Source organism: Choloepus didactylus (assembly GCF_015220235.1).
Source record: "Choloepus didactylus isolate mChoDid1 chromosome Y unlocalized genomic scaffold, mChoDid1.pri SUPER_Y_unloc2, whole genome shotgun sequence".
In the NCBI taxonomy this organism is placed as follows: Eukaryota; Metazoa; Chordata; class Mammalia; order Pilosa; family Megalonychidae; genus Choloepus; species Choloepus didactylus.
The window spans coordinates 1520993-1535184 of NW_023637625.1; the positions used below are offsets into that span (position 1 = coordinate 1520993).

At 36.7% G+C, this 14192-nt stretch overlaps 3 pseudogenes; all 3 read left to right on the top strand.

The window, feature by feature from the left end:
- The first annotated feature begins 7435 nt into the window (after positions 1 to 7435).
- On the top strand, positions 7436 to 8877 carry LOC119525957 (annotated as a pseudogene).
- Positions 8878 to 10439: 1562 nt separating this feature from the next.
- Positions 10440 to 10921, top strand: LOC119525943 (annotated as a pseudogene).
- Positions 10922 to 11419: 498 nt separating this feature from the next.
- On the top strand, positions 11420 to 11753 carry LOC119525944 (annotated as a pseudogene).
- The last annotated feature ends 2439 nt before the right edge of the window (positions 11754 to 14192 follow it).

Genomic DNA, 14192 nt, shown 5'->3' on the forward strand with positions numbered 1-14192 from the left:
GACCCGGCATCGTGGGATGGAGAACATCTTCTTGACCAAAAGGGGGATGTGAAAGGAAATGAAATAAGCTTCAGTGGCAGAGAGAATCCAAAAGGAGCCGAGAGGTCACTCTGGTGGGCACTCTTACGCACACTTTAGACAACCCTTTTTAGGTTCTAAAGAATTGGGGTAGCTGGTGGTGGATACCTGAAACTGTCAAACTACAACCCAGAACCCATGAATCTCGAAGACAGCTGTATAAAAATGTAGCTTATGAGGGGTGACAATGGGATTGGGAAAGCCATAAGGACCACACTCCACTTTGTCTAGTTTATGGATGGATGAGTAGAAAAATGCGGGCAAAAAAAAGAAAAAAAAAATGAAAGGAAGAATGTGGGGAACAATTTGGGTGTTCTGTTTTTACTCTGTCTTTTTCTTTTTTTTGCCCGCATTTTTCACTTTTTCTGTTACAAGGAAAATAATATACAATATACAAAAGCTAAATGTCAGTAAGTGGGACATACAAGGGAAAGGCATGGGATTCTTGGTGTTACTGTTGTTTTTCCTTTTTATTTTATTTTATTTTGTAATTTTTATTTTTTATTCTTAAATTTTTGACCTATCCCTCTTTCTTTGCAGAAGAAATAGAAATGTCCTCATATAGATTGTAGTGGTGAATGCATAGCTATGCGATTATACCAGGAACCATTGATTGTTTACTTAGGATGGAGTGTATGGTGTGTGAATAAAACTGGTTAAAAATAAACAGACAAGTACAAGTGCTGGAGAAAATGTGGAAAGAAGGATGTACCTATTCACTGTTGGTAGGGAATCAGAATGGTGCAGCCCATCTGGAGGACAGTGTAGTGGTTCTACAGGAGGCTAAGTATAGGGCTGCCACATTATCCTGCATATATATATATATATATATATATATATATATATATATATATATATATATATATATAGGTAAATACTTGAAAGAACTGAAAGCAGGGTCACAAATGAATATTTGCACACTGGTGTTTATGGCAGCAGTATTTATGATTTGCAATGGATGAAGGTGGCTGAAGGGTACATCAGCTGATGAATGTAAGGGCAAACTGAGATGTATAGATACAATGGAATCTGAGGTGTATAGATACAATGGAATACTGAGTGGCTGCACGAAGGAATGAAGGTATGAGGCATGCAACTAGGTGAATGAACCTTGAGGACAGTATGTTTGGTGAAATAAGCCAGAAACGAAAAGGTAAATAATATAATGCCTCACTATTATTGACTAAATATATTGTGCAAACTCTCAGAATTGAATTTGAGAGCACAGGTTATCAGGGAAAGGCTTATTGTAAAGGTTCCTAGGTTGTTACATTTATTTCTAAATTTTGAGATGCTGAGGCGTTGTGTATAACCTGGTCTTTCCCTAGAACTCTGGGTATCTGTGTGACACTTGAGACTCAGATCTAGACTTCTGCAGCTATGAAAGTCAGCATTTCCCCATACAGCAACTGTTAAAAAAGCAGAAAAACAGATCAGACTTCAATTAGAAATATGAATGTAGCTGATCTGGTAAGGACTAAGGCAAATCAGGCTAAAGGGTAAAGGACACTACTGACTGTGTTTTAAAACTTCAACTTTTGTGTGAGGCCAAAGGAAATGATATTTATTTGGTGAAAAATTTATATTTTCTGTAGCACATGATCTAAATTAACTTGTTTATTTGAATACCATAATTACATGGAAACTTGAATGGGGAGTGAGATCTTGTTGCTTGTACAGGTTAGTATGAAACCCCAATAAATTCCAGAGTAATTTGGGCAGAGAATAAAAAAGTATTTGCAAAGCCCCCTTGAGGGACTGGGGAAAATGTGGGAATATTAACCTCCCCCCCCCCACCCAGAGAATTCCTGATATTCTCACAAGCATTGAGGACAACCAATTTAATAGGCCAAGCCCTCGATCCTGGGGCTTGCCCTTATGAAACTTATTCCTGCAAAGGAGGGGCTAAGCCTACTTATAACTATGCCTAAGAGTCACCCCCAGAGAACCTCTTTTGCTGCTCAGTTGTGGCCCCTTTCTCTAAGTCAACTTTGCAGGTAAACTCACTGCCCTACTCCCTACATGGGACATGACTCCCAGTGTTTTAAATCTCCCTGGCAAAGGAGAACAGACTCCCAGGGACAAACCTGGCCCTGGCATCGTGGGATTGAGAAAACTTTCTTGGACCAAACGGGGGAAGAGAAATGAAACAAAATAAAGTTTCAGTGGTTGAGATATTTCAAATAGAGATGAGTGGTCACTCTGGAGGTTATTCTTTTGCATTATATAGATAAGCTTTTTTAATTTCAGTGCATTAGACTAGCTAGTAGGAAATACCTGAAACTGTTGAACTGTAATCCAGTAAGCCTTGATTCTTGAAGATTATTATGTAGCTTCTACAGTATGACTGTGGAATTGTGAAAACCTTGTGACTGACACTCTCTTTTTTCAGTGTATGGATAGATGAGTAAAAAATAAAGACAAAAAATAAATAAATAATGGGGGGATGAGGGGTATGAGATGTTTTGGGTGTTCTTTTTGTTTTTATTCTTTTTTTGGGTAATGGAAATGTTCAAAAAGTGATCATGGTGATGAATGCACAACTACATTATCATACTGTGAACCAGTGACTGTACACTTTGGATGATTATCTGGTATGCAAATATATCTCAATAAAATTACACACACACACACACACACACACCTAACAGCAGATCCCTAAAATATATGAAGCAAATAATAACACATTTGAGGAGAGAAATCGACAGTTACATATTAATAGGAGACTTTAATATACCACTTTCAGTAATGGTGTGAATGTTCACTTTCAGCAGAACATCTAGACAGAAGATCAATAAGAAAATAAAAGATTTGAATGATACTCTAAACCAACTAGACTTAACAGACATATCCTAAACACTTCTCCCAACAAGAGAATATACATTATTTTTGAGTGCACATGGAGCATTCTCCAGGATAAACTGTATCTTAGGTCACAAAACAAGTCTCTATAAATTAAAAAATATTGAAATCATACAATGTATCTTCTCCAACCACAATGGAATGAAGCTAGAAATCAGTAATAGAGGAAAAGATGGAAAATTCACAAATATGTGGAAATTAAACAACATACTCTTAAACAACCTATAGGTTAAAGGGAAAGCATAAGGGAAATTAAGAAATTAGGAAATATCTTGAGCAGAATGCAAATGAAAATGTAAGAAACCAAAACATATGGGATGGATCATAAATTTCCTGAGAGGGAAATTTATAGTTCTAAATGCTTACAATAAAAAGAGGAAATTTTTCAAAACAGAGACCTAATCTCAAAACCGGAAGAATCAGAAAAAGAACAGCAAACTAAACCAAAAATGAGCAGCAAAAGGAAATAACAAAGATTAGAGTGGAGATAAGTGAAATAGGGAAACGACAACAACAAAAAAACAATATAGAGAGTCAACAAAATCAAAACTGGTTCTTTGAAATGATCAATAAAATTGACAAACCTTTAGCTACACTGACAAAGAAAAAAAAGAGATAGAACACAAATAACTATAATCAGAAATGAAAAGGGGAACATTACTACTGACCCAAGTGAAATAAAACCGAGTATAAAAGGATACTATGAACAAATGTACACCAACAAATCAGATAACCTAGATGAAACAGATAAATTCCTAGAGTCACACAAAGTACCTACACTGACTCAAGAAGAAACAGAAAATCTCAGCAAATCAATAGCTAATACAGAGACTGCATCAGTAATTTACAAACCACTCTCAAAAGACAAGACCAGGACAAGATGGCTTCCCAGGGGAATTTTACCAAACATTCCAAGAATTAACACCACTACTTCTCAGACTCTATAATTTTCAGAAAGTTGTTTCTGGGAAAGTAAAAACTGTGCTCTACCTAAAAGGATGCTATTTTTCCCCATTTTAGACTTTCAATTTTCGCAAACTATATGCTTCCCTTGAAAGATACACTGTTAGTTTGCTTTAAGGGGGGGGGGGGTTCACATTTATTTTATTACAGAAGTTGTGAGTTTACAGAACAATCATGCATAAAATACAGGATTCCCATACACTGTCATATTATTAAAACGTTGCACTGGTGTGGTACATTGGTAACAACTGATAGAAGTACATTTTTATAACTGTACTATTAAGTATAGACCTTGGTTTATCTTAGAGTTCATTGCTTTTGTTGTGCATTTCCATGGGTTTTTGCTTTTGATTTTTATTCTAGTAACACATATACAACCTAAAATTTCCCCACTAACCACATGGGGGTTCCCCTTTTTAATTCTGAAAATTCTGTGAGGTGTCTAGCTACAATTAAATTCTAAATTTTGGTTCAGTATACTCTGTTGGGTCCTTGAAATAAATTATTAAACTGCCTCTTCTCTTGCCTATCTGGTTTTTTTCCTACTGTTGTTGAAGGGCACACAAACACACAAATAAGAAAAACAAAGGCTGAACTTACCAATATCTAATGTTTTATCACTGCCAACGTCTCCATTTGTAAAGGGGGGGGGGATATGAATGTAGAAAATTAAGTTTTTGACATATTACCTCAGAGAAAGGTAAACACAACAAACTAAAAATGTCTAAGTATGTGTGTTCAAAGATCATACTGCCATACTTTGGGGTGACTTAAATTATATCTGGCCAGATACTTGCAAATCAGTGTCCTCAACATGTACACACACTAGTGAGTTTGATGGAAATGGCTGGAATAATGTGAAAAGTTCCATTTTATAATCCATGAGTGGATAGAGCCTGAGCAATATAAAAAGATAAATGAAATCAATAACCTAATTGCACATCTACAGGAATTATAAAAAGAGCAAACTAAACCCAAAATTAACAGAGAGAAGGAAATAATAGTTCAGAAAGGAGAAAATGAAATAAAGAATAGAAGAACAATAGAGAGAATCAACAAAATCAAAAGTTGCATCTTTGAGAATATTAATAAAATTGACAAAGCTTTATGTACACTGACAAAGTAAAAAGAGACGTTACTAACTACCTTACAGAAATTAAAAAGAATTATAAAAATACTACAATTGTATGCCAACAGAGTAGATATTAAAGATCAACTAGATAAATGCCTAGAAACACAGCAATTACCTAAACTGACTCAAGAATAGAAATCTCAGAAGAATAGCAAGTGAAGAGATTTAATCAGTAATCAAAAACCTCCCAACAACAAAGGGACAGTTATTATCTGATTTCACTTACATAAAATAGCTAGAATTCATGGAGACAGAAAGTAGAGACCAGGTTATCAGAGGCAGGAAAGCGTGGAAATAGGGAGTTAGGGTTTATGTTTGAGGTGATGGGAAAGTTCTAGTAATGGATAGTAGTGAGGGTGACACAGCATTGTGACTGTGATTAATCCCACTGAATAGGAGATTCAGAGGTAGTCAAAACGGGAAAGTTTATGCTGTATATATGTTTCCATAATTTTTTTTTAAAACCAGCAACTAAAGAAACAATGGGAATTAAACATAATACATGATCCTGGACTGCATCTAATAAAGGAGGAGAAAATGCTGAAAAGGACGTTATTGGAACATACAAAAAAACTGAAATACAGACTGTAAGCTTTCTATTAATGTTAAATTTCTTGACCTTGATAACTGTATTTAAGATGGATACATTAATGAATATCCTTGTTCTTAGGAAATATACTTGGTAATATCAAGAGTTCAAGGAGCATGATGTATAAAAACCTACTCTCAAAGGTTTAGTAAGTAGATAAATATATGGACAGACAGATGAAATAGATATGAGATAGAATAATACAGAAAATGTGGCAAATGTTTAAAATTGGTGGATATGGATGTCTGGGTGGAGACTATATTGCAATTCTCTGTATGGGTTTTATATTTCTTTTGCAACTATCCTAAAAGTTTGAAATTATTTCAAAATAAAGATGTTTTTTAAAAAACACCTCACAAAAAAGTAAAGTCTAGGACCAAGTAGCTTCACTGGTGAATTCTGCTATACATTCAAAGAAGTTATTTCAATACTATTTAAATTCTTCCAAAAAATTAAAGAGGAGGGAAAACTACTTAATTCAATCCACCAGGCCAGCATTACCCTAATACCAAAGCCAGACAGAGATATCAAAAAAAAAAAAAAAAATACAGATAATATCGCTTAAGAATATGGATGCAAAAATCCTCAACAAAATATTAGCAAACTGACTCCAGCTGTACATAAAAAGGATTATATACCATGATCAAGTCAGGTTAATCTCAGAAATGCAAGGGTAGATCAATATAAGAAAATCAATCAATAACTAATAAAATGAAACAAGAGAAAACACGATTGTTTCAATTGATGCAGAAAACGCATTTGACAAAATCCAACACCCTTTCTTGATAGACGAGAGTGTATATATAAAAGAGCATATATGAAAAAGAGCATATATGAAAAGCATATATGAAAAACCCACAGATAACATCATAACAGTGAAAGACTGAAAAGTTTTTCCCCTAAGATCAGGAACAAGACAAGGATGCCCACTTTCACGACCACTATTAAACATTGTTCTAGAAATGCTAACCAGAGTAATTAGGAAAGAAAAACAAACAAACAAAAAGGCAACCAAATTGGAAACGAAAAACTAAAACTATCTCTATTCATAAATGGCATGATCCTACATAGAGAAAATCCCAAAGAATCCAGAAGAAAGCTACCGGAGTTAATGAAATCAGCAAAATGGCAGGGTACAAGATCAATACTAAAAATCTGTGGTGTTCCAATATACCAGCAATGAACAATCCAAAAAGGAAACCAAGAAGACAATTCCATTTACAGTGGCAACTAAATTAAATGTCTAGGAATAAATTTAACCAAGGATGTAAAGGAGTTGTACAAAAAAAAAAAAAAAAACAAAACACTATAAATCATTACTGATTTACCTAAATAAATGGAAAGATATTCAGTGCTCTTGAATTAGAAGACTTAATATTAAGATATCATTTACCATTTTAAAACAATTGCATCTTTGGGATGCAAAAAAGTGTATGGTTGGGAAACTTACAAAATAGAAGACAAGATCCTGCCTCAGGAAGCGTACATGAGAATAATTTTAAAGGAACCTATTAATAAATGCAAATGTTGAAGGTGATGGGAATATACTGGAACATGGGAGAAGACAGTAACTTATAGGAAGCCAAGATGACAAGAATTTTTTAAGAATCTTCTTCAAAAATGAGGTGCATTAATGCACAGGCACTTAAGAACTCTCCACAGCTACATGAAGTGTTTAAAAACCTCTCTGACCATCTTGCCAAACAAGTGTCTGCTCACGAGGCTGACAGGATAAATGAGCCAAGGAGGGATGGTGTCCTTCCCTGTAGGAATAGTAACTGATGACCTACCAAGAGCAAGTTGGGGTCTGCATGTTGTCTGTCAGTACAATGAAGGAAGTGTTGTAGTGGTCACCCGAGAAGGTGGCAGACTGGCTGTTGGAGAATGCTATGCCAGGATACTGTGAGCCTCTGGAACATTTCACAGGCTGAGACTTGATGAGCCTAACCCAACAGGATTTCAAAAAGCCCTCCTTGTGCCGAGTCTCCTATGGCAATAGGCAGCAGCTCTTGGACATGATAGAGACCCTAAAAATGAAGCACCACACTGAAGCATACAGGAGCGACCATGCCAATGGGCACCTCAGCATTGGCACAAACATCCACGTCCCTAACAGCAGCTTCAACACCAAGATAAAACCCAGAAGGATGCCAAATGGGTATAGGAAGGAGATGATAAAGATTCCCATGTGAGAACCAGAGAGCTCCCAGTACTCCATAGAGTGGAGCAAGACTTTTCTGGCCTTTCTTTATGCACTTTCCTGTTTTGTTCTCACCACAGTGATGATCTCAGTCACCCATGAATAAGTACCTCCTAAGGAGGTGCAGCCTCCACTACCAGACACAGTTTTTGACCATTTTAACAAGGTGCAGTGGGCATTTTCTATTTGTGAAATTAACGGCATGATCCTCACAGGATTCTGGCTAATTCAGTGGCTACTCTTAAAATACAAGTCTATTTACTTCTATCCTTATTTTCATTCTTTCTGGAGTAAGGAAAATATTCAAAAATTGATTGGGGTGATAAATGCACAACTATATGATGGTACTGTGAACAGTAGACTGTGTTCCATGGATGACTGCAAGATATGTGAATAAATCTCAATAAAACTGAATTTAAAAAAAAATACAAATCTGTCATTAGCAGAGAATTTTTTCCTCATAGTTGGCACACTGTACCTGTATCAGTATATCACAATGTATGTAACTACACTCCCAGTATCCAGTATGCGTTTCAACTGTTCTCAAGCTTCTTGGAGACTGGGGAGCCCAACTGCAGAGAATAATGAAGCTCATTGCTGGAGGTGGCCTGTCCATTACCAGCTGTCACAATATGTGTGGGTGGGGACTATCTATACAGAGGCCACACGGTCATGCTAACATTCACCTACTTATTTATCAGAGAGTACTCCCCTTGGCAACTTTGGTGGTACCACTGGATTTACTGGCTTCTCAGTGTAGTTGGAATCTTCTGTATTATCTTACCACATGAACACTACATTGTGGATGAGGTGGTGGCATATAACATCACCACAAGACTCCCCTGGTGGTATCATATCACGGCCAATCAGCAAGTGCTAAAAGAAGCTTCCCAGATGAACCTCCTAGCCAGGATGTGGTGGTACAGGCCATTTCAATACTTTGAAAAGAACGTTCAAGGAATTGTACTTTGATCTTATCATTGGCCTTTCCCCTGGCCAGTAGTCCATCTTGGTAGACAAGCTAAATACAGCCAGTTGGTGAATGACACATAACAGCTATAAAAGTGTGTGTGTGTGTGTGGGGGGGGGGGGACGGGCTGCCCAAAGTGCTAAGAACTCCATAAGAGAAGACGCCATAAAAAAAACACCTCCCTAATCCTATTATCTTTCAACAGTTATTTTGACTTAACCTATTGAGTTACCTGGCCAGCACTGTGATCCCTTTTTCTCTCCAAAGGACCTACATTGGACAACAATAAAGAAATTTTAACCCACCATGCACTGTACACGTTTCCTGCTTCTGGGTTTCGGATTTACATAACCCATGACCACCATGTTCTTTTGTATGTGATGCAATACCATAAATGTAAGTTTTTATATCATAAGTTCTTGTCTTTCCAGTCATATCTGGAAATAAAGCATATTATTTTCTTGGGAAAACATACTTTTCCTATCTGTTGCCCCAGTGACTGGGCTGTAAGCCATTTCTAGCAAATTTCTCTATGAAAGTTTCTAAGTACCTGAATGGGGTTGGATTCTGAAGTCTTAACTACCTGTTGCATCAATATGCAAATTAAAATGACAGACACAGAAAGGTTTGGTAACGGGGTTTGGTAAAATCAGCAGCTACAGTGTGTCAAAAAGTGCAAAAAAAAAGACTATTATAAAGTGATTTTCTAAGTATTTCCTAACTATTTTTCAAAAGAACGTGAAAACCAAATTTAAAGATTTTTACATGTGAGACAGAAGACAGTTAATATTTAAAAATGCTTCTTGGGAGAGAAATTTGTCTATGGTTCTAGTGCCTTTTTTTGTCTTGAATGTGTGGTCAGTAGGCAATCTTAAATAATTTTATTTAAAATAAAGTATTCCATGAAAATAAAAATGTTTGTATACACTACTAAATTTTGCATGTATAGCTAAATTAAATCAGAAGACTGTTTATGGTTTTAAATTGCTATGAATTAAAGAAAATGGAGAAACAAATTAGAGGGTCACATCCTGTTCACATATTGTGAGCAGGTGGTAATGACATGTACCATTTAAATTATTTTATCAACTATTTGGTAGTTCGATTTTAACTATACAATGGAAACAGCCATGAATATCCTTTTTATAAAGAGAGTTTTGAAAATGATCACTTGAAAGCTATAAGAATTAATTATCCTTACTTTCATTGCAATTTTGTTGGTGAACAACAAAAAAGAGATCTATTTCTTTAAAATATATTTGTGCAGAAACTGCATGTAATTCTAAGTTTTATTACTACCATACATATATTTGGGGAAGTATTCATTCTATAATTACCAATCTGGAGAACAAAACAGTTTTTTAAGAATGAAGCCTTATGTATCTCCATTCTGTATTTTACATGCAGCAGAGTTATCTCCCATAGGGTTTTTTTGTGTGCATTCACAAAGTGATATTTGTATTGTAAAATAATAATGGTGAAGCAAATAAAAAGACTTTTACAATTTTTTTAAAAAATTCGTATGGAAGAGCAAGGGACCCCATAGCCAAAACCATCTTGAAAAAAGAAGAACAGAGCCCCATTCTCTCTGCTCCTCAGCTGTTGCTCAGACCATTTTATTTTCTAATTTCCGGGACTCAAATTCTCTGCCACGTGGTCTGAAGAAGGAAAACTCTTCGTGGGAGGGCTCAATTTCAACACCAACGAGCAGGTGTTGGAAGATGACTTCAGCAGCTTCAGGCCTATCTTTGAAGTGTTTTGGTTGTCATCAAGGCGCAAGAGACTAAGCAGTCCCAAAGTTTTGGCTTCATCACCTTCACCAATCCAGAGTATGCCTTGGAAGCCATGCAAGCCATGAGTGGAGAGTCCATGGATGGCTGCCAGATCCATTTGGCCCATGCAGGCAAGTCAGCCCAGGAAACCAGAGGGGGTGCCTTTGGGGGTCATGGGCATGGTCACAGCTACTCTAGAGGTGGTGGGGACCAGGGATATGGGAGCAGCTGGTATGACAGTCGGCCTGAAGGATAAGAACATGGATATGGAAGGTTCAGAGACCATGGTGGCAGATGCCATGGTTGTTATGACCACTACTCTGGAGGGAATTACAGAGACAATTATGACAACTGAGCTGAGGCATGCACACATAATGTATACAAGGAATAAAAATTCTTCTGACCCAGCATCACCCTTCCAAATGCTTTTTTAGAACTGCCCTAAAACATCTTTGTTTTAGTATCTCAACTTCTGCTTTTGAATTGAGCTCCCAGGGTAGCCTGTCAAAGACCTTTTAGAAAGCTCTATGTGTTTCAATTTTTTTTTTCCTTCCATTTAAAGACTAATTCGGGAACAAATGTAAAGTCTGGGTATTTTTCTTTTACTAGTTTTTCAGTTCGTGCACACAGGATTATTGTTTCTTGCAAAAAAGTTTGGTCAGAATGATTTTTTAATTAATATGCATCTAGGAACATTTAAAAAATATGTACACAATGTTTTCTTACCATTGTTAGGAAGCAATTTCCAAACATACCTACAAGAAATCTCTGTCAAGAATGTAATTGCTAAGAGGTGTTCTTTACTCTACATTTTGAGCCCACCACCCTGATTATATAGAAGAGCTTCTTAAAAATGTTTGTAGATGTCATCTTTTTAATACTGAAAGAAAGAAAGATTCTGTTGTATCTCATATTGTGTTTAGGATGTGCTTCATGAAGCTTATCAAAAAGATGAAATTTGAAAATGAAACAAAACAAAAACAAAACAAAAGAATAACAGGGAGTGGGGCAGCTGGAAGGAGGGAGACAGTGATGTTCGGATCAAGGGCCTTGTACCAAAGCTAGACCCAGAAGAAATGAAATAGAAGATGCATGAAGACATGCTCTCCTCCATATGGAACTTCCTCATACATGTGGCCCTGCTACAAGTCACTCCTTTTATCTTAAAGAAACTGGACAGCATATGAATATTGGCCATCATATATGAATAAATGAGCTGAAGATCCTGGTTACAGTTTCTGCTAATTTCTACAAGTGAATACACCCATAAAGATGTAAGAAACTCTTCGACTGCATGGACATAAAAATTCTACTTGTCAAGGACAAGTTTAGCTCAGGTGACCAACCTTTGTAGCTAAATGTAAGACCATTTGGGAAGTAAGAAAAGATTTCTTGTTGTCACAGTACACCCTTATGCCTGTGATATTCAGCCTCCATGTATGTTGGTGTAATTCTAAACAATGTTAAGCTCCACTTTCTAGCAAGTATTAAACAGGAATCATGTCTGAAATGGCACTGTCTTGACAGTCATTTCTATTTATCTTTTTACCTGTCAGGAGTATACTGCAAAGAGTCCCTTACAATTAGTTATGTTTTGTGAAAGTCAGCATAACAATGGCATTTAAACACAGCACCATTAGTCTATATTTTTAATAAATGTATCAATTAAGAAAAAAAGAAGAACCAAGTCGGAGGACTCATATCTTCTAATTTCAAAACTAATTACAAAGCCACAGTAATCAAAATAGTGTGGTATTGGCACAAGGACAGACATATAGACACTAAATAGACTCGAGAGTGCAGAAACACACCCACATATCTATGACTATGATTTTGACAAGGGAGCCAAGTGAACTCGATAGGGCAAGAATACTCTTTATGAAAAAATGGTACTGCGAAAACTGAATATCCACATGCAAAAGACTAAAAGTGGATCCCTACCTCACCAAATACAAAAGGTAACTCAAAGTGGATCAAAGACCTAAATATAAGAGTTAAAACTACAAATGCCTTAGAAGAAAACATAGGGAAAAATCCTCAGGATATTCCATTATGGATTCTTAGATAATAATGAAAGCATAAACAACGAAAGAAAAAACATAAAAATTGAAAGTCCTCAAAATTAAAAGCCTTTGTGCATCTAAGACCATTGGGAAGGAAGTAAAAAGACAACCAATAGAATGTGCAAAAATATTTGGAAACCTGATATGCAACGGGTGGAGGTGGCCTAAGGGTACATAGACTGAGGAACAGAATGGTGAACTGTGGCATGCACATACAATCGAATATTGAGCGACTACGAGAAGGAGTGAAGCTGTGAGACTCGCAACAAGGTGCATGGATCCTGTACATAGCATTTGAGTGAAGTATGCCAGAAATAAAGGCAAACACTATAATGCCTCACCAATATGAACTAACTACAGTGTGTAAACTCAGAATTGAATCTTAGAACACAGTCTAAGAGGGGAACGATTATTGTAATGGTCCCTAGATTGTAAGCTGTTACAGCAGTCAAATCTATTTCTGAATTGTAAATAGCAGTCAAATCTATTCCTGAATTGTAATGACTATCTCCAAACTTTGAGATGCTGATCCCTTAGTGTATAACTTGATTGGTCTCTGGAACAATGGTATCTGTGTGACACCTGAAACTTAGAGCTAGAGCTCAGCAGATGTGAATGTCAGTATTAGCGCATACAGCAACTGTTCAAAAAAAAAAAAAAAAAGCTGAAAAAGAGTCCAGACTTCAACTATATATGAATGAAGCAGATCTCTCGTTAAGACTAGGGCAAACCGGGCCAAAGTGTAAAGGTTGAAACTGATTGTGTTTTAAACTTCAAATTCCATGTGAGACCAAGGCAAGAGATGTCTATTTGGTGCAGGATCTATATTTTCTAATCAGTATAACTCTACAGTTGGTTTGTTCAAACACCACAATTACATGGAACTTTGAATAGGAAGTGAGATATGGTAGGGTAGTATAGGTTAGAGTGAAACAGTGACACATCCCAAAGTAATTTGGGCAGACAATAAAAATACATTTACAGGGCCCCCATGAGAAGCTGGGGCAAAGTGTGGAAGTGTTGGACTTCCTCACCTGGACTGATGTTGATGTTGTCACAAACATTAGGACTGGTTGTTTGATGTGCCGGGCCCTCTATCATGGGACTTGCCCTTATGAAGCTCATTACCACAAAGGAGAGGCTAAACTTGCATATAATTGTGCCTAAGCGTCTCCCCCTGAGTACCTGTTTGTTGCTCAGATGTTGCCCCCTCTCTCTCTCTCTGAGCCACTTTGGCAGGTGAACTCACTGCCCTCCCCCCTACGTGGGACCCGATTCCCAGGGGTGTAAATCTCCCTGGCAACACAGGATATGAATCCCAGGGATAAATCTGGACCTGGCATCGTGGGATTGAGAATATCTTCTTGACCAAAGGTGTGATGCAAAATGAGACAAAATAGTTTTAGTGGCTGAGAGATTTCAAATGGAGTCGAGAGGTCACTCTGGTGGAATTCTTATGCACTATATAGATAACACCTCTTAGGTTTTAGTGTATTAGAATAGCTAGAATTAAATATGTGAAACTATCAAACTCCAACTCAGTAGTCGGGACTCCTGAAGATG